Below are 19,752 nucleotides of genomic sequence, written 5' to 3'. Positions count from 1 at the left end.
TAATATTATTCCTATGAAGAATAAAAAGTATTTCACATTATTGGCTTAATTCTTATTTTTTTCCCCAGAGAACACTTTAATATTTCAAAATCTGTGGTAATGTTAACACTCTCTATTTGCATGAGAACTTCCCTGCTGGAGAGATACTACAGGTGTAAAGTTTTCTGAGTAGTGTTTCACTGTGGTGGAACAAACTGCTTTCCATTGATATGGAGATAGAGAACATGTATACTCTGAGTCAGAACTTCTTTAGAGATGTCTAGTAGACTGACCTACTTTAGAGACTGCCTGTATCCTAATTTCCTTTTATTAAAAAGATGATGGCTGACCACTGAAAAGCTTAGGACATTTTAGAACCAAGCTGCCTAGTGCAGTGGCCACTAGCTACATGTGGCTATTTAAGTTTCAGTTGCGTTAAACTTAAATGAAATTAAAAACTTAGTTCCTCAGTCACATTAGCCACATTTCAAGTTCCCAGTAGCCACATATGGCTAATGGCTAGTGTACTGGGCATCTCACATATGGAACGTTTCCATCATTGGAGAAAGTTCTTTTAAATAATGCTGTGTCTGAATGTAAGAGTCTTTTTTAAAGTTTTATTTTTTCATCTTTTAAAAATTTTTATTAAATTTATTGGGAGGTAACATTAGTTAATAACATTATATAGCTTCAGGTGTACAACATTAGGTGTACAACATTATAATATGACATCTGTATACCCAATTGTGTGCTCACCACCCGAAATCTAGTTTCCTTCCATTACCATATATTTGATCCCTTTATCCTTTTCATTCTCTTCCCCACCTCCTTCCCCTCTGGTAACCACTATTCTGTTATCTGTATCTATGAGTTTGTTTTTTTATTTGTTTTGTGTGTTCAATTTGTTGCTTTTTGTTTTATATCCCACATATGAGTGAAATCATATGGTTCTTACCTTTTCTGTCTGATTTATTTCACTTAGCATAATACTCTCAAGATCTATATATGTTTTTGAAAACAGCAATATTTCATCTTTTTTATGGCTGAGTAGTATTCCATTGTGCCTCATCTTCTTTATCCAGTTGTCTGTCAAAGGACACTTAGGTTGTTTCCATGTTTTGGCTATTATAAATCATGTAAGGGTCTTGATGGATAATATCAAAACCACCTTACAGCAGAGGGAGTTTTACAGAGCTATGAAATAATAATTCTTACTGGGAACACCATATAATTGCTGTATCATTTTATATGTTGTATATGACATTATATCACCTTATCATTTGGGGACAACAACATTCACACCAAATAATGTTATATTGTTTTTCTGGAAATTTTCTTACATAACTCAAGAGGGAAAAGGAAGAATGTGGGTTGAGTAAAATAGATTACTTTTTCCTTTGTCTCATGTTATCAGGAAAACTCAGAGGTTAAAATGCATCCTGGAACTAATTACTTACATTTCTTAAAGAAAATGTGTGTTGGGGTGGGGGATGGGGTGGGGAGGGAGGTGTGTTTTGATGAAAGGGAAATAAGGAAATTTGTATTGTTGAATACGTGAAAAATACTTTTAAAATTAAAATTAAAAGAAAGGCAAGATCTTCTACTTTCTTTTATCTTCCTCCCCAGTTGCCTTATTTCCGTGGCTTCTTGTGGCCTGAGGAATTGAAGAAGTCTGCATACGTTTTAGTTCAACTGGAACCATGCTAGGAAGCTCTAGCTATCTCATAATACCACAGAACTCACTAGAATATATCATTGTGGAGCAGCACTGTTTTATACCAAATACCTTGGGTATGAGTACCATAGACGGAAGGGCAGAATTAGAACAATCATTCAGAAAGAACAGGAGTGACAGACCTGTGCAGTCTGTCTCACACACACGATTGCCATGCATAAGGAAATATGAGGCAGTCCATGATTAAAGACTCTGGGAGACCACTTGGATGGCTTCTGAAACCCAGTTCAGAGGCGACAGCAGGTGGGATGCTTTTTTGGTTTATGGAATGCCGTTTGGTTTCATATCAGCGGCATTTCCCCTGCCTGTTCACAGCAGCGTCTGGGGAATTTCTTTGGTTTAACTTTTTTTGAGCGGAGGGATGTGAGCTTGAGGGTGAAGGGGACTGAACTGCTACTGTTACCTTCCTGTGCCTTTTCCCTCTCGAGATGGCTCATTATTAAGGAACCGAATGGAGGCCCTGTAGTACAGTGTAGAAAAGTTTGTGAGAGAGCGAAGAGGGAAGGGTGTGTATCCTAGGGAACAATCATAATGGTTGTTATAAGGTAGACAAAATGGGTTCCTGACCAACATTACAAGTTTATTTTACCAATGAATCCCTTTTTACTTAGCAGTGAAACACTGGCGTTTCAGAAAGTTAATTATTTGTGGAATTTCAGAAAGTTAATTGTGGGATTTGTTTATGGTTTTTATAAATTTTCAACTGTCTTTAGTCATAATGAGGTTCATTTTATGCCCATTTATACTCTTTTGAGAAGAGGTGGCACAGCCTAGAGTTATAAACTTGGACATTGGAGCAAAGAGACTGGGGATAGAAACCCATGGTCACTGTTTGGACAAGTTCTTTAAATTTCTGAACCTTAATTTTATAATCTGTAAAATGGGAATAATATTGCTTACCTCACAATCAAGAGAAGGATATTTTCATGTGTGGAGTGAAAAAATCAAGTCAAGTTGACTAATTTTCAGAAAGATGTTTAAAAATTAATAAACATGCCATATTCCTTGATCATTTTTCTGATTACATTTGGTCATATATTTAAGTTTATCACACATACCCACTTAGTGTTATAAAACTGTAAAGAGGAAGGGCTCTTGGTGAAATCAGTGAGACAGTCTCAGAATCTGTGCTACTATTAGGGAATTAATCAGAAGATAAAATTGTGATAGAAAGAACCTGTTTTAATAACAAATTCTTTTAAAATAGAAATCTCTGTATTAAAAGAAATCAAAGATGTCAAGGGAAATGAGGAAACTGGAAAATTCAAAGGGTATTCATTAAAAAAAAAACGACAACAAAACACTTGATTATTTGAACTTTTTGCTATTTTGATTAATATCATTTTTCACTGATTTCAATCCAGCCTAAGAGGAATCATGAATCCAGTGTGTCTTCCAGAGAGTTTTGGAGGACAGACTCAGTTTTGACTGATAACATACGTTATTTCAGGTTTGTAAAAGTCAGGTTTCATGTGACTTTGACACAGAGGAGGTGGAATAATTGAGTGTTCCTTCCTAGAACATTGTGCAGTGATCATCACAGAAGGAAATGAAGTTCCCTTTTCCTTAATGCCTGGGCTGCTTGGGGCAGCATTACTGAAGATGTACATTCCGTTGATGCCACATATGTTGATGACCCTTTTTCCATCTTATACTAGGTTAATCCCCAGAGATCCAAAGATGGATATAGTTCCAGCCTTGGAGATGTATATCATCTAGAAGGGAATATGGATGTGAACATGAGCGATATCGATATCTAATGATGAGTGCTGTTATAGGGAGTTGGGAGATCATAGGAAATAGCTTCTTAGGGCATGAGAAGGGAGGTCAGGACATGGCTTCTTGGAGAAGTTGCCTAAATTGAATGATGAATAGGACTTAGATGATGAATGGGCAAGAGAGAAGGAGAAGGGCACTGTAGGCTAAGGGAAAAGCATGAGTGTTAATACATTTAACAGCCTGTGTATGCTTGTAAACCCAAGCCTTTCACTGTTAATTGAATATAAAGCAAGATGCAGTGAGTCAAAGGCTATAAGGGGGGTGATTTAGTTGGGGGCCAGATCATGAAGAGCCAGATATGCTTAGAGTATATGCTCTAGCTTATGGAGAGCTGTTGAAGAATAGGAGTAAATGATCAGATTTGCCTTTTGGATGGGTTGCCATGGCAGCTTGGTGGATTATAGACTTGAGGCTGAATGGCAGGAAGCTATCATGGTAGGCCAGATGAGAGAGGATCAGATATGCAAGAAAATAGTGAAAATCAGGCTTGGAGAGGAGAAGACAGGCTTGAGAAGTGCCCAGCATGCGAAGTTTAATGACTTTGATCTTTTGGCTATAAGAAATGAATGAGATGAAAGAGACCAGAATGACTCCTAAAGTTCTGGTATCATTAAGGATCTAGGGAATGTAGGAGGAAGAATTAGTGTGGGGGCCAAGGTTATATACTGATTTTAAAGTATCCATCAGCCAATTGAATGTGAGTCTGAAGCTCTAGGAAGATGGATGGCTGGAAGTGTGAATCTGGGTGTTATCAGCATAGAGATGGTAGTTAGAATCATGAGTAGTTTGGTGCCTAAGATGGACATAGAATGAAGAAGGCAGTGGACAGAGAATGGAATCCTAGGGAACACCAGACAGAAGTGGAGGGACAGATGAAAGAAGACAGTCCTAGAGAAGACGGAGAAGAATGGGTCTGAAGGTGGACGTTATGGTGTCACAGAAGCCAGGGGAAGAGACTTTTAAGGAGTTTAAAGATGAGATAGTTAAACCTAAATCACCTTAAATATTTGTTGAAGTAGCAGGCAAGGCAGAATGGGGTTGGGAGCTTGGAGGGAACTGAGATTATTTGGAATATTCTAGTCAGTGAAGGATGTGGGAGATGAGCTGATCAAGGAAAAGTAAAAGAAAAGGTGCTGAGGCCTAGCTGAGATTAGAAACTGAACGTACAGTGGCTTCAGTGTATGTGGCTTTCCAGCCTCTGTACAAGAGCAGAGGTGGCAGATGATGAGTTTGGTCCAGGGTTCGGGGGGAGGTAGGGATTGCCAGGCAGATGTGGCAGAAGCCAGGTGGGAGGACGTGGGGGTGCTGGTAAGAGTGGGAAGGAAACGTGCCAGGAGAGGCCTTAAAAAGAACTGGGAAGAAACAGTCATGGCCTTGGAGGGCTCTGTGCGGCTGAAGAACAGGTGTAGGAAGCGAAGGGCAGGAGGCTGTAGGGTGATACAGATGTCAGGACAGGGGAGTTCCAGGGTGTAGTTATGAAAGTGGGTGGCAGAAGTGGCCTGGCAGTGAAGGCCAGTGAATGGAGGACAGCCCACAATGAAAACTGCGTAGAACAGGGATTTTGATTCTACTTGGACGAACTTGTAGGATTTACACTGAATTATAAGACTGAACGTGTAGTACAAAAAACTATTTGGATGTTTAAACACATGCTAGATAGATGTGTGTCTCAAATATTTTGAGCAGTGTCTTCCTAGATGCAGGGATATCTCACCTCAGTATCTCTGAAGATCCTGTTGAACGCATTCTGTTGTCATTTAAGGTGTGGAGAAAGGTCTGCGTTTGTGTCTCTTTAAGGAGAAAAGTAGGAGACAGCTTTGACAATGAATATAGTTTATGATAGTACTTTAAATATTTATGCTTTTAGAGTTATTTCATTGTTTGCTATTCAGTTTGGTTTGGTGGTTTGAGAGATCTATTAAAAGTCAATTTTAATTTGCTACTTTCTGCAGAGAGAGTAGGAAGGAACACTTAATTTTACTGGGTAAGAGAATGCATTATTAACAAAAAACCAAAAGCTCTAAAGTAAATTTAAGTATTTTCTTATGCTAAGGAAGACAATAGATTGATGCTAAATTATGTGCATATCTATGCACTCCCATCAAAGATTTTATTTTCACCTTTATATAGTTATGTATTTGATTTTTTTTTTTTTTTAAAAAAGCTGCAGGTATCTATGTCCAAACAAATCATATGAGCATATATTTTGTGGTCTCCTATGTGCTGGGTGGTGTGAGGACATGAAGATGCATAAGATGCTGTTCTTGCCCCTAAAGCTTCACATTTGGTTGAAGAAACAAGACATAAACAAAGGAAAAGTTATGTAATTATGCAGGATTTAAATAGCAAGACGTTCCATGACTAATGGACAGATCCATTGTTCAGGCAGCAGTTCTATAGGAGTTGAGAAGAAAGGTCATTTCGGGCTGTGGCTGTAAGGGAAGGATGTAGTAACTTAAAAAAATGAAGGGGAAGGAAAGAGACTGAAACTTGGGAGTTACTGAAATCTTGATCTACAATTTCTGCCTTACCTTTTGCCTCAATTTCCCAATCCGTAAAAGGGAGTGATGATGTGTTGTCTCTCAGACTGTCAGAAGGTGAGACAGTGATTGCAAAGCTCTGCAAATAGGGCCTGGTCCTTCCATGATGCAGAGGAGATACAAATTGCATACCTTTGGAAGGTATGTCAAGTTTTAGACTAGGGTGTCATTTTTGTTGTTTAAATTTACCAAGTAAGATGAAAAGAATTAGCATTTTTTTGACCCCTGCCCCATCACCAGTAAGGAAAGACTCATAAAATTGAAGACATTTTAAACAAACCAGTAGACAAATTACCACTTTGGGAAGAAAATTGTTTCCATGACCACATATCCTTTTTTATTTCTTTATTTCCTTGAGAAAAAATGATGATTAATAAGGAAACAAAACAGGAGAGGATCCGGATCCCAAGTTAGGAAGAAAATATTTTGTAGTTCAACTCGTCACCTGGCATCCTTAAGGAAGTTCTGTGGTAGCTGCAGATTGGCTGGTGGCCACTTGAGTGAACCTAACTGGGCCCCTGGCATTTTGGGGACTGTGGTCTCAGAGTTCATGGGTTTCTTGAATATAGGGGTACGGTGTCAGTCATTTTGACTTTATCATTAATTGCTTTGGAAATATGAATGGTGTTCCTTAGGCAAGGAAGCTTGTACCCAGACTGTAACTAAGGTGGACCCTTATACAACCAGCTGTCCTTCAACATCTCTATATTCCATGTTTATGCATATGTTTATACTTGTCTCAATTCCGAAGACTTTGAGGAATTCAAAGTTCCTGGGGCTCTTAGTGTAATGATGATGAAAATTAGACCCTCTGAGAGTGTCTGTTTAGGGACGTGGCTCCTCTTCCTGTGGTTTTCCCTTCTCTAAGGTGATAGCAGTAAGATTCACTAAATGAAAAATTTCTGAAACAAATATTTTGAGTAGGGAACTCTTTTCCTGAATGCACACACTTCCCTACATATTCCATTGCTCCTCCCCTTCAGTACTTTTGGAGCTGGTAATTCAAGGGTCATAAGCAGGACATTTTCCTACATTGGTAGATTGGGGACCTAGAGTTAAGAGAAGGCAGAAGGTAAGATAGAAAGGTGTGACAAAGAACAAATGGAAAAGAGGAGAGAGGAGAATGAAGAAAACATGCATTACAACCACAGAGACAGGGTAGAGTCAGATAGTAATTCTCAGTGACATCTACCCCTACCCCATTCTAAATGTCCATGTGTGACTCAAATATCCTCAGAGAACACACCCAGGAAAACCAATATGAAATGGTGTGACTTGAGTATTGCAAATATGTGTGTATGTGCTGTGTGTCAGAGTCAGAGGTAAGCCCTAATGCAATTGCCACCAAGGTCGCAGTGACGCCACTGTGGGTGAGATTACTTGCAAGAGGCACAGCACGCCTAAGCTGCCCCTTAGTGCTGCTCTTCTCCTATGATTTCCCTATTTTCAGCATCCAGCCTGGTGCTTGTATGACTAACTGGATGAATGATTGATGACTGTGGCCCCTGTCGTTGGTTTTGTGACCTGAATCATTCTAGAAGGAATGAGACAGCTCAGTGGATTTGTGTCCTGCTTGAGACTTTCTTGTAACGATAGCAAATAATGTGTTACCCAGTTAGACTGCAGGTTCTTAACCTGGAGCCCTTGGGAGCCTCCAGATGCCTGAGAGCTTCATGAAACGGGATGCAGAGTTAGGAGTTAGGATTTTCTAGGGAGAGAGACAGGGGAATCTATGACCTAAACAGGCTGAGCAGCAGTGCTTGAACCCAGCCTAATCCTCCATGGGCATTATCCTCTATTTTCAATATCTGTTATAGAGGTTCCTTACACTCGCAGCCCACCTATCGCTCCTCCCTGGCTATTAACAAATTGCCCCTCATTATGAAAAAAGGAGAAGCCACACTTCCAAGATGATCTTGCCTTTGAGCCTTGCATGTGTCCTGATGGAGAGAAGGCCAGCACTCTGTCCCCCACCTCCTGCTTATGATCCTCTGTCTAATGCCCAAGGTGAGAAGACGCTTCCAGACTGAATTGTAAGAAAAGCCTTTAAAGGCAGAGCTGACTTTATGGAGTCATTGCTCAGCAGACACAAGGATGTTTATGAAATACCAAAAGAAGACCAACTAGGCCAGAGGTCAGAGGACTTAATGCTGAAGTGCCCTTTGGCAATTCATGCCACTCTCCTGTAGCTTTTCTCCATCTGTAAAACTAGGGCTGGCACTGATTACCTCCTGATGGTGGCATGAGCATGCGTTGATAGATGGAGTGTGCTGTGGAGGTTTGAATGTTTTTGCAATTAAAAAAAATTAAAATGAAAAGATGTTTGGTGATTAATGGTATTTTCCGTCCTGAAAATTTTTGCAGGCTTCGAAAATGATGTATTTGATATAGGCATCCGAAGCACAGTTGATAATTATTGATACTTGGAATTGTTTGAAGGATCTTCAACAGCGCATACATGCATTTATTCATTATTCATTTATTCAAAAACGTGTGGAAGCCTCTATGTGTCAGGCCTGGTAAACATACTTCAGCCCATGCTTCCTTTCCACACACAAGCTCTGGACTTGGCCACATGGTTTTGGGTTTTGTAAGTCTGCTTTACTCTGAAGAACGCTACTGGAATTTGCTGTGTGAAACACACCACTGACTTATTGCTGGGATATTTCTGAACTGGTTTGTAACTACTTTGACTGCAACCTATGTATAAAAGCACTAAGGCCATGGTTCTCAAACTTTAGCATGCATCAGAATCACTTAGAGGGTCTGTTAAAACACAGATGGCTGGGCCCCACCCCCAGAGTTTCTGATTCACTAGGTTAAAAGTAGGCCTTCATATTTGCATTTCTAATAAAAAATTCCCAAGTGATGCTGATGCCGTTGGTCTGGGGACCACACTTGGAGAACCACTGCATTAGAGAGAGATGTTTGCTTTAGACCTAAGGGCCTTGGAAGCTCTGCTCCTCCTGGTAAATCAGTGTGGTTTCATTATGGTTAATGTGAATCATATTTGTGATCTTGGTTCCCTTTTTGCTTTGCTTCAGAAATTCAGATTCAAATCTTTGGCTCAACTTTAATAAAAGTTAAACCATTTACATTTAAACTTGGCTCAGCTTTGATCTCCTATTTTCTCCATTCTGAATTTTTACCTGTTTATATTTTGCAATTTTATTATAAACTCCTATAAACTCACTGTTTTGTGGAATACAATATAGGCTGATAAATATGATTACAGTGTTCTCTTCCTGGGCCTTTGGCTTTCAAATCAGCTGTAAAATATTATATGTTTTAATTGTTTAATGCATTAGCTATGGGAGTACTTTCTCCAGAAGGGTTGGATTATTAATAGCATCTAACCAAAATGGATTGAAAAGAAAAAATTGTATCAGTAGGTGAGAGAGTTCTAATAAAGTTCTAATAAAAACACAGAGCTTTTTCTTTTTTCTTAAACCGGCACATAGCTAATATGATCTGCAAGCAGAAATGTTTATTTTTTATTGTTTTATTGAGAGCCCTACTATAGTCATGTGCCACATGGAGATATTTTGGTCAGTGAGGAACTGCGTGTGTGTATGGAGATGGTCTTATAAGGTTACAATGGAGCTGAAAAATTCCCATTGTCTGGTGATGTCATAGCCGTCTGAAAGTTGTAGTGCAAGGCATCACTCGCTAGTTTGTGATGATGCTGGTGGAAACAAACCTACCTAGCTGCCAGTTGTATAAAAATATAGCACATACAGTTACAGTACAGAATACTTGATAGTAAATGACCATTACTGGTTTATGTAGTTACTACGCTTTTATTTTTTATTTATTATTTATGCCTACAGTGCCTGGTCTTCCTAGGTGGTCTTCCATCTAAGTACTAACCAGGCCCAACCCTGCTTAGCTTCTGAGATCAGACGGGATTGGGCTTGTTCAGGGTGGCATGGACGTTGACCATGGACTGTGGCTCCACTGGGGCGCGAACCCAGGACCTTCTGCGTGTAAAGCAGATGTGCTAACTGCTACACTATGGAACCATGTCCTTACTACACTTTTTATTGTTATTTTAGTATACTCTTCCTACTTATAAAAAAGTTTGCTGTAAAACAGTATGCTGTGTACTGCTGGCAGCAGCCTCATACATCTTGTGCTTACCACGTCTCTTGATTGCAACATTTTCTCTTGCTCATGTTATTTTGCATAGTCACGTGCTATACAGCCTAGGAACAATAGGCTACACCATAAAGCCTAGTGTGTAGTAGGCTGTACCATCTAGGTTTGTGTAAGTGCACTCTATCCTGGTTGCAAAATGACAAAATCACCCAATAATGCATTCCTCAGAACATATCCCCATCGTTAAGTGGAGCATGTCTGTATAAAAAAGCACACTGTATAGTGTCTTAGGTTGTTGGCTGAACAGAGATGGAATGGAGTGGTGAGAACAGTGAAGGAAGAACTAATTATAGTGGTTGCCAACTTTAGTGGGCATCAGAGTCAGCCACCGGAGGAGTTTGTGAAATGGGCTGCTGGTTTACTAGGCCTGGGCTTGGGGACTGCCTTTGTACTTAGTATGTCAGGAGATTCCAGCTCTGGGGGCTGGGAGTTTTTGTAGATCTTACTCCCTTAGCATTGGGGAGAAAATAGAAATGCTGGCTGTTGTTGAAAACTTGTTCCAAGTCTATCCAGTTTTTGGATGGGGCGTTCCCATTCAGATTTTTTGCAACTGCGTGAAATCAGATAGTGTAATGGGCATGATGTCATTTGCATTACACAGCCCTAGCTCCACAAAATACTCATTATGTTAGATGGTAGTTGGAAGCAGTTTGTAGCTAGCTACTCTCACCCCCTCTGTCTTTCCTCTCTCTCTCTCTCTTCTACTTTTAGCTTAGGGGAAGACACTTCACCAACAGCTTGTCTGAAAACAATTTAGAAGAAAGGAATGGGAATACTTGCTAAAAAAATTCTCAGGGTTTTTACTATGAGCCTCCTTCAGGAGAGTGGAGTAACACTGAACGCTGCAATAAGAAAACTAGCTTGGACTAGGATGTGCTAACAGCACACCAGATGGGGAAAGTTGGGGACTGGACAACTTAACATTCATATGCTAACGTTACATGCACAATCTAAAAAGGTCAGGTATTCTTTTGCACTGCTGCCTCTGGCTTTCTTTTTATCTGTTTAGTGAAAGAATCATATTTATCACCTGTAGTATTGTTACTAATTCAGATTTTAATTTTTCTAAGAGTTACCTGGATTTAGTGTTTAATGTAGGCAGTTTTTATTTAAAAGACATTTTTCTTAAATAGATGGTTTATTTTTGAATAGCTTCAGATTTATGGAAAAATTACAGATGTAGTCTAGAGAGTTCCTAAATACCCCAAACGGTTTCCTCTGTTATTAATATCTTACATTAGTAAGGTACATTTGTCACAGCTAATGAACCAATAACCATACATTATTACTAAGCATCACAGTTCAGATTTCTTTAGTTTTTATCTAATGTCCCTTTTCTAACGTTTCAGAATCCCATCCAGGATACTACATTAGATTTAGTTGTCATGTCTCCTTAAGCTCTACGAGATTGTGACAGTTTCTCTGACTTTCCTTGTTTTGGGTGAGCTTAAAAACTTGAGGACTACTCAGGTATTGTGTAGACAAACTCTTCAATTTGGGGTTGTCTGATATTTCTTGTGGTTAGACAGGGGTTATGGGGTTTTTGGGAGGAAGACCACAGAGGTGAAGTACCATATTTCATTACTTCACATCAATGACATCATTACATGTTACATACATAGATACTATCAACATGACTTAAGACTGTTGATGTGAATCTTGATCCCGTGGCTGAGCTCGTGTTCATCAGGTTTGTCCCATAAAGTTACTCCTTTCCCCCCATTTCCATGCTGTACGGAAGGCAGTCACTATGCTCAGCCCACATTTGAGGTGTGGAGAGTTATGCCCCACCTCCTGGTGGTTGGGGTTGGGGGGGGCAGTGTGTACATACATTATTTCGTATTCTTCTGCTTGAGAGATTTGTCTCCCCTCGACCCACCGCCATTTATTTATTTATTTATTCACTCATTTAGATCGGTATGGAGTCATGCATATTTATTTTATACTTTAGGTTATAATCCGACACTACATTGTTTTGTTGCTTAAACTGTTCCAGCTTTGGCCTTTGGGAGCTCTTTCAGTTGGTCTCTGTGTCCCTTTTGGACATACCCTCATCATTGTGGTATTATTATTATTATTTTATACTTTCTTATTCTTTTTGGCACTATAAGATGCTCCAGGCTCATTTTTTATATTCCTTTTCCATCTCTAGAATAAGCCATTTTCCCAATGAGCCCTAGTTCTTTTTATTTGTGAATGGTATTAGAAATTAAGTTCTGGGCACTAGATGTCCCTGTTGCTACTGGGGTGTCGTTGCTTCTAGGTCCTCTTACCTGACCAAACAAGGGAATAGGTATATGCATACTAACCCTTATATATACACATATCTGTAAGTACTTATATATCCATCTGATTCTATATGAAACCAAACATGAGTTTATACTGATATCTCCAACTCCAGTGCAGCATTACACAGCTCATTCCATCCTTTCTCCCTTGCTTGTCTGCAGACTTCCACTCCAACAGTGGAAAACTGGCTCCCACCATCTGCCATCCATTTATTTACATATACCATGGTTTCAGAATGGTTAACTGGTACCACCCCTACCCCTCAGCTTATCCAGCCGGAGTTTGGTGCTTTCGACATTCCCTTTGCCTTTAGTCTTAGGGTCACCGTTCACTTCCAGAATTACTTGGGTCAGCACCGCTTCCCTCACTCCTTTCAGTGAGGTCATTTCATACGTTTCAATACAATTGATTCTCATGTTGCAGTCTGCATTCCATACTGGGATCTCTCGACTCTCTAAATGCTTTTTATTTTTATTTTTTCTAATTTTATAGGTTGAGGTTCACTGTGCTGTAAAGTTCTGTGGGTTTTGACAAATGCTTTGTGTCCTGCATCTACCATCACAGCATCACATGGAATAGTTTTACACCCTAGAAAAAGTCCCTATGCAAATGAAGGCATTTTTAAGTTTGAAAGTGCTGCTAGGTGGAAGAAATAGGAATAAATATTGGAATACAGTTTCGTATGGGAAAAGGCAAGGGCTGGTGGGGCCTTGTCGTTTGCTGCTTTAGAAGGCAGGGCTTAGAGACCAGATGATATGTTTAGATTAGAATGAAGCGACATGACTGAGGAAATAGTGGGTGAGTTTTTCATTTTAGCAAAAAAAAAAAAAAAAAAAAAACCCCAAAAGTCCTAGTTCAAGGTATTTTAGTGTCTGTGGTTTAGAGCTGGTGTGGGAGGCCGGTGGTGGACCTTCTTTCTCAGGCCCCTCCTCTTCCCAAGCATTACAGAGGCCTTAACTCACAGTTTGGTTTAACATCCTTCTGAAAGTCCTGCCAACCAGTTGCATCTGAAAGCAGTTCTGCTTTTACTTCCAACTGATGTTCAGAAATTGGTTTGCTGTCAGGCTGTTACCTGGCTGATGCTCTAGTTGGGTTGCAGCTGTGGATGGAAATGCGTTCCTGAGAGTAAGCCAGAGTTAGTTGAGGAAGAAGTGAGAATGGGGCGGGTGAACCCTGAAACCTTCTTGTGTGGCAAATGTTGACCAATTAGGTTTATCAAAAAGCCATAAATATATCAGGATTCTATTCACAAGGTTGTGGGAATGGTACTTAAGACCCCAAAATTCAAACCTGCCACCAATTTGTTAAGTCATTTACCTGTGGGTGACTGTTCAGTACAGTGGGGATAATGGTGCTATACTTTTTCTTCCTCAGAAGGCGGTTTTGAAGATAAACGGGCAAAAAACGTGTGAAACTGCTACAGTACCTTCCTGCACTCTTCGCTTGCTGGTACCACTTTCTCCCATTCTCTAAACATGGCTTTGGTGTTTGACTCTGCCTTTTGAACTCTACCCTCTGTCCTGGGGTCAAATGTCTATGGTTCAGTCGTCCTTATTGTATGGATGATTCCTACAACTCTGCCTAGCTCTTTATTTTAAGTTTCAGGCCACATTTATCTTTTGGCCAAATATTTCTATCTGAATGTCTCTCTACAAAATCAGTGTTTAAAAATTAGAATCATCCCAAACCCACTGACCTTGTAGTGACTCTTACTTTTTCCAGGATAAGTCTTCCAGGCTTCCAGGTACTGGAGCTCTTTTGGCTTTTCATCATCCCTAACCCATACCCCCCAGTTCACATGGAGCTCCTTTTGTAATGTTTCCCTCCCTATCTCCTCCACTGCTGACCTGTACTGTAAGAACAGATACTTAACTGTGCCCACTGCCCCCAGTCCAGTCTACTCCCTTCTAGCTTGTCTTCCAGCCTGTCCTTTACTGTTTTTAGACTAATTTTTTGAACTTCAATTTAAACTCTTAACTTGGCATTCAAAGCCAACTTGCATTTCTAGCTTTACCTTCCAACTCAATATATATAAACTACACGTTCCTTCCTGCTTCTGTCGTTCTCATTCTCTCTCTCTCTCCGCTCCCTCCTTTCCCCGTTTTTTCTCCCCCTTTCTCCCTCTCCCCTCCCTTCTTTCTTCTCCTCCCTTTCCTCCCTCTCTCCCTCCTCTTTTTCTCCCTCTCAGTGTAAATTTTAGAGGTAGAAGTAAACTTGCAGGGGAGGGTACAGGGATATGGTTGGGCTTTAGCTTAGTGAAAAGAGAGGACCTTTCCAACAGAGCTGCTAAAGATGGGGAAAGTATCATGGAAGAAGCCCACTTGCTACTTTCCAGTTCCCAAGCCTAGGGATCCCATTAAAGCCCTCATTTTCTTCCACCTCTGTAGCATGTGGCTTCTCTTTTTTTTTTTTGAAGCTGCTTCCTCCCATGTCCATGACACTGCACTTCTCAGATTACATCTCTGCTGTTTCTTTCTTCTACCTCCTAAAGGAATTTCCTGTCTCTTTTCTCCCTTTTCTGTGTTCTTTCTTGAAAATTTTCAGGCTCTTAGTGATCACCTTTTGAGAAAGATTCCCAAATAAGAACCCCAGCCCTGTCTTCAGTTTGTCTTTGTTTCTCCCATTTTCTTGACAGATGTTTCTATTTGGGTACTTTTGTGTCCAAATTTGAACTCATTTCCTTCCTTTTGAAACATGTTCCTTCCCACTCCACCCCCCCTCCCCCAAACCCCGGTTTTCCCTGGTTGATTCATGGCAACAGAAGTTGGCAGACTTTTTCTATAAAGGGCAAAACAGTAAATATTTTTGTCTTTGTGAGGCATAAGGTCTCAGTCACAGCTACTCATCTCTATTTTTGTAGCACAAAAGCCTCCATAGATAATATGTAAACAAAAATAGGTACGGCTGTGTTTCAATAAAACTTTACTTACAAAAAGAGGCAATGAGCTGAAATTGGCCTATGGGCCATAGTTTGCTGACCCATGATCTAGGTCACTCAAACCCTAAATTCAGTATTCTTTCGATCTTTCTAGTACTTTTGTTGGCTCTCTTTATATAATTTTCAATTTCCACTAATTCTACTCTTATGAAAACTCATACTTAGAGACCACAGCTCTCCCCCATTCACTAGTAGACAAAATGACCCTTTTACATGTTACTCTCCATCAGTTTACACAATCAAAACCCTCTAGTGATTACCCTTTGCCTGTGTAATATACCTAAAATTCTCCAGGTACAGCTCTTTCCACAATTTTGCCTCCAACCTCTCTCTCGCTCCTGTGTGGACACTCCTCCAACCACACTGGCCTGGTTTGTGTCCTGATGTTGGTTCTCTCTCTACTCACCATTGTTTTTGTCTTAGTGGCCTCCCCTTCCACTTATTGAAACTTGCCTTTGGGCCTCAACTTGGGTCTCATTCCCAGGTGAAGCTCTGTCCCGGCCCAGTGATTGCTCCTTCTCTTATTCTAAATAGTGCTTTTGATGTTGTCACTTACCTATTGACAACATTAAAACTGCATTGAGCTGTAATTTATATCTTCATGGTATTCCCACTTCTCCATCTGAACTTTATGAAGCTGTGAAGGGCAGCCCAGTAAATGCTCAGTTGACATGCGTAACAGTCGTACATAGAACTCCATCTTCCAGACCTGCTTTTGGAGTTCCTATCTTAGTTAATGACACTTAGTTAAGGGATCATCAGCCTTGGAGACCCTTTGTGACCACTTCTCTTTCATCCTCCACACCACCTCTGATTACAGAGTCCTTTTGCTGTTCCCTCCCTTGTCTTTCTCATCTGCCTCCTCCTCTCCATCCCCTCTGCTGCTGGCTTAGCACAGGTCACCTTCATCCTTCACTGAGACCATTGGAATAGCCTTTCAACATATATCCCCACCACCAGCTTCTCTTTCTTATAATTCCAACACCCTTATCTGTAGGGATCGGACATGTGGATATGATCCTGCAACTTCTTGGATCAAAACCCTTCACTGGCTCCCTATTGCCCTGGGGTCAGGGCTAGCCTTCCAGTATGCCATGCGACTGTTATTAATCGGGTACCCTGTCCTCTCCAGCCCTATTTCTGACCCATCTTATTTTCATAGCCTATATTCAGCCATATATAACCCCTAATAGGTCCTCTGTGCATTTGAACATACTTCCCCTCTGTCTCCCCATCCCTGGTCCACCTGGGATACTGCTACCTGAATTTCTAGGCAGGGCACTCATGTCTTTTCTTCTGCAGAGCTTTCCTTTCTCCTTACCCCAAAAAGACCAAAAGAAATAAAGGTGTTACTGTAAGACAACCAGTGGGAGAGATACTTGGGCTTCATGTGTTTTCTAATGTCCCTCTAGGATCTAAAGTTAACTTTGGTTTATTTATATCCTTTTTTTTTTTTTTTTAACCTGACATTTTCAGTTTAAAATGTTAGGATGGGGGTAGAGCAGGAAGGAATAATTATTTCATTGCAAATATTTAATATACCTGTGTTTATTCTAGAAAAGTAACTTAGCATCCGTGGCAAAATTTACTAGATTCTCCATCTCCTATTATTTCTCCTTTCTTATGGGAATTTCCCCTCAGAGGTGGCTCAGTGTGGGGCTGACAGCCCTCCCAGGCAACCCAAGAGGCTGCAAAGAAGAAAGAAGGCTGTGAGGCTGCTTGGCAAGAGGGTGCCCATACACTACCTACCGACCTCCACTCATGATCAAACGGCCACCTGCTCCCTTTGTTTAATACCTCACCCTAGCAAGGATAGAGTATGCTTTCTTTCCGGACTGGCCTCCCGAGCAGACAAGAGAAGGCACAAGATTATGCAGAAGGTGCCCTTTTAAAGTGTTATTTAATGTGGAGGATACACAGGATGGAGAGGAAACACAATTATAGTGGTTCCTCTCTCACTTCAGGGTCTGCTCTGGCTTGAGGTCCTTGGGGACACCTTATTGGAGGAGAAGGGCGTTGCCTTCTTAGTTCTGGGGATAAAGGAGGAGGAATCATAGTGCAGTGTTTTAGAGAGACTAAGGTGTCCTCATTTAATTTACATTTTCAGTTCCTTGGGTATTGGTGTCAAAGATTGAGAGACACACATACACACAACACTTTAACATACAGTAAACTGTTTTTATCTATCCTTAGGTCTCCTTGGCAGAGAAAAAATATTTTAGTCTTCAGAGATGTCCAGTCTTAACTGTTTATTCCTGATTTTTCATGATGGGCAGAGAAACTTTGAAAAATTAATTTTAATACAAAAGAGTCTTACTGTTGCCAGAAGATAAATTTTTTTTTAATGCTAATTCATAAGAGTAATGGGCTTTGAGTTGAAATAATTCTAAATTTAAATTTATAGTGATTCTGTGGGTATGTTTAGTTGGGAAAGTTACTGCGAGCATTTTAGAGACAGATTCTTTAGTGGTCTTAGAATGTCTTGCTGTGTGGAGTTCAGAAACTGTTTTTGACGTGGAATCGTAGAATATTAGATATGAAAAGGACATAAAGCCTCGGTGCTCCTTCATTTGCTAGTGCAGGTGCCAGATGACCTGGCACCAGAGCTGTTGTCACAGCCTGGAGCTCTCCCTACCCTCTGTCTCCCATGCCCTTTCTCTGACCACACACAGGATCCAGACTTAGCAAGATGAGAATTTAATCACTTAAAAAAGAGTGTTTTCCTTCGCTTTAAATTTCTATCAAAATTGATAAGCTTCACTTTGTTCAGGTTTTGCCTGATCATCTTTTTCTGATAGGTTTTAATCTGTGGTATTTGTTAGTGTGCTTTTAACACAGACTTGTCTGATGTTATACTCATGAAAATAAAAAATCAGCAGGGATGTAGGATTTGCCTCCTTTACCCGCTTTTCCTTTAAATTCCTTTCCACAGCCATGGATGTGTTGTGTGTCTGTAGCACATGACACTGACTCAGGTCCTTCAGGCAGCTGACTAATGGGACCTGAGCTGCCTGCTGCATTTCTCCGGCCCCAGCACAGACTCGCCATGCTTGGCAACTCCTGCCTCGTGCTTTTATTGAGAGCCATCAGGTGACACCATCGGGCTGGTGCCAGTTCCACTGGCTTGGCAAGGCTAGAAAAACAAGGGCTGGCATTTGGCAGGGAGCACCCTCAGGTGCTGATGGCACGAGTCTTGCCCAAGTTCCTAGGGAAGATGGGTGATGTGACGACCCAACATGCCAGCAGGCTGGCTTTGGGCGGAGCAGAAAGCAGCGGGCAAACCTACAGTAGCCCATAGGCAGATGTAGTCGCAGCAGCCTTGAGGGATCTTCCCTGAGTCTGGATGTTGGGTTGGCCTTCACTGCTGGGTGACCTCAGTCAATTCCATAACCTCACTAAGCTTCCATTTCCCTGTCTGTAATGGTGAGACTTACTTTGCAGGTGGTGAAGGTTAGAAATAATGCAGGTCAGGCATCTAGTAGGGCTCCTGCACATTGGTGAGCTCAAGACATGGTAGCCATTATTTGTTATTAAAGACCACAGCCACACACTTCCTTGTTGGTTATTAGTACAGTCCAGTAAGAATGTTTTTCCTCTAGGAATTTGAACTCTCATTTTTAAGCCTGGTGGTTTCAGCTGAAAGAGAATCATGAAATGCTTTATCATATTTTAGGTTCTTTTGTTAATTATTTCTAGAGTAAGACTTAGACATGTTTTCGAGTTGAGCCACCTAGCCATCACAGATGTAATGTGATCTGACTATCCCAGATGTCTGGCTTGAGGCCCATGGAGTCTAGGTGAGTCTTCTACCTTTGCCCAAGTAAAGAATTGTTTGTTTGTTTTTTCTTTTAATATGCTAGGTCTCTTTGCTTATCTCAAGCTCAAAATGAATATTTAGGAGCCAGAAGTTTCCTGTCTTTGATCAATTCTAATGCTTTTTGTGAAGGGAAATGGTTGTAAATTATTACCAGTTAATTAAATGAGTGTTTCCGTTGAGTCTTGCGTGCAGGTTTTTATTCAAGCCTGTTTAGAATCATGTGGCATCAGAGCCAGGAAGGTTTTTAGACAGTCCTCTCATTTCATGGACAAGGAGACTGAGTCAGGGATCTAAGTGGCTTGCCCAACTTTTACAAAGTGATGCCAAGAAAAAGCAAACATCGGTTAAGGGGATATATTTGGGGAGGGTTGGGGTGCTGCAGATCTGGGCATGTCAAGGGAACAGAATATGATTCTTGAGCAAGGGGGCTATGTAGTCTCTATGCTCCTGGTGTGCCTGGGGCCATCTTGGCATGCTTTTATATTTTATAAAATGCTGTCACACAGTATTTATTACA

At 40.7% G+C, this 19,752-nt stretch overlaps 1 protein-coding gene and 1 pseudogene across 1 annotated transcript in view; one reads left to right on the top strand and one right to left on the bottom strand.

Moving 5' to 3' along the window:
- PRKCH (protein kinase C eta) overlaps nt 1–19,752 on the top strand; it is a 205,183-nt gene that overhangs the window by 33,539 nt on the left and 151,892 nt on the right. The window lies entirely within an intron of this gene.
- On the bottom strand, nt 9,855–9,973 carry LOC111735863 (annotated as a pseudogene).

The sequence above is a fragment of the Pteropus vampyrus genome, unplaced genomic scaffold (genome assembly GCF_000151845.1).
Source record: "Pteropus vampyrus isolate Shadow unplaced genomic scaffold, Pvam_2.0 Scaffold15, whole genome shotgun sequence".
Taxonomy (NCBI): Eukaryota; Metazoa; Chordata; class Mammalia; order Chiroptera; family Pteropodidae; genus Pteropus; species Pteropus vampyrus.
This window is presented reverse-complemented; position numbering and strand designations above follow the sequence as displayed.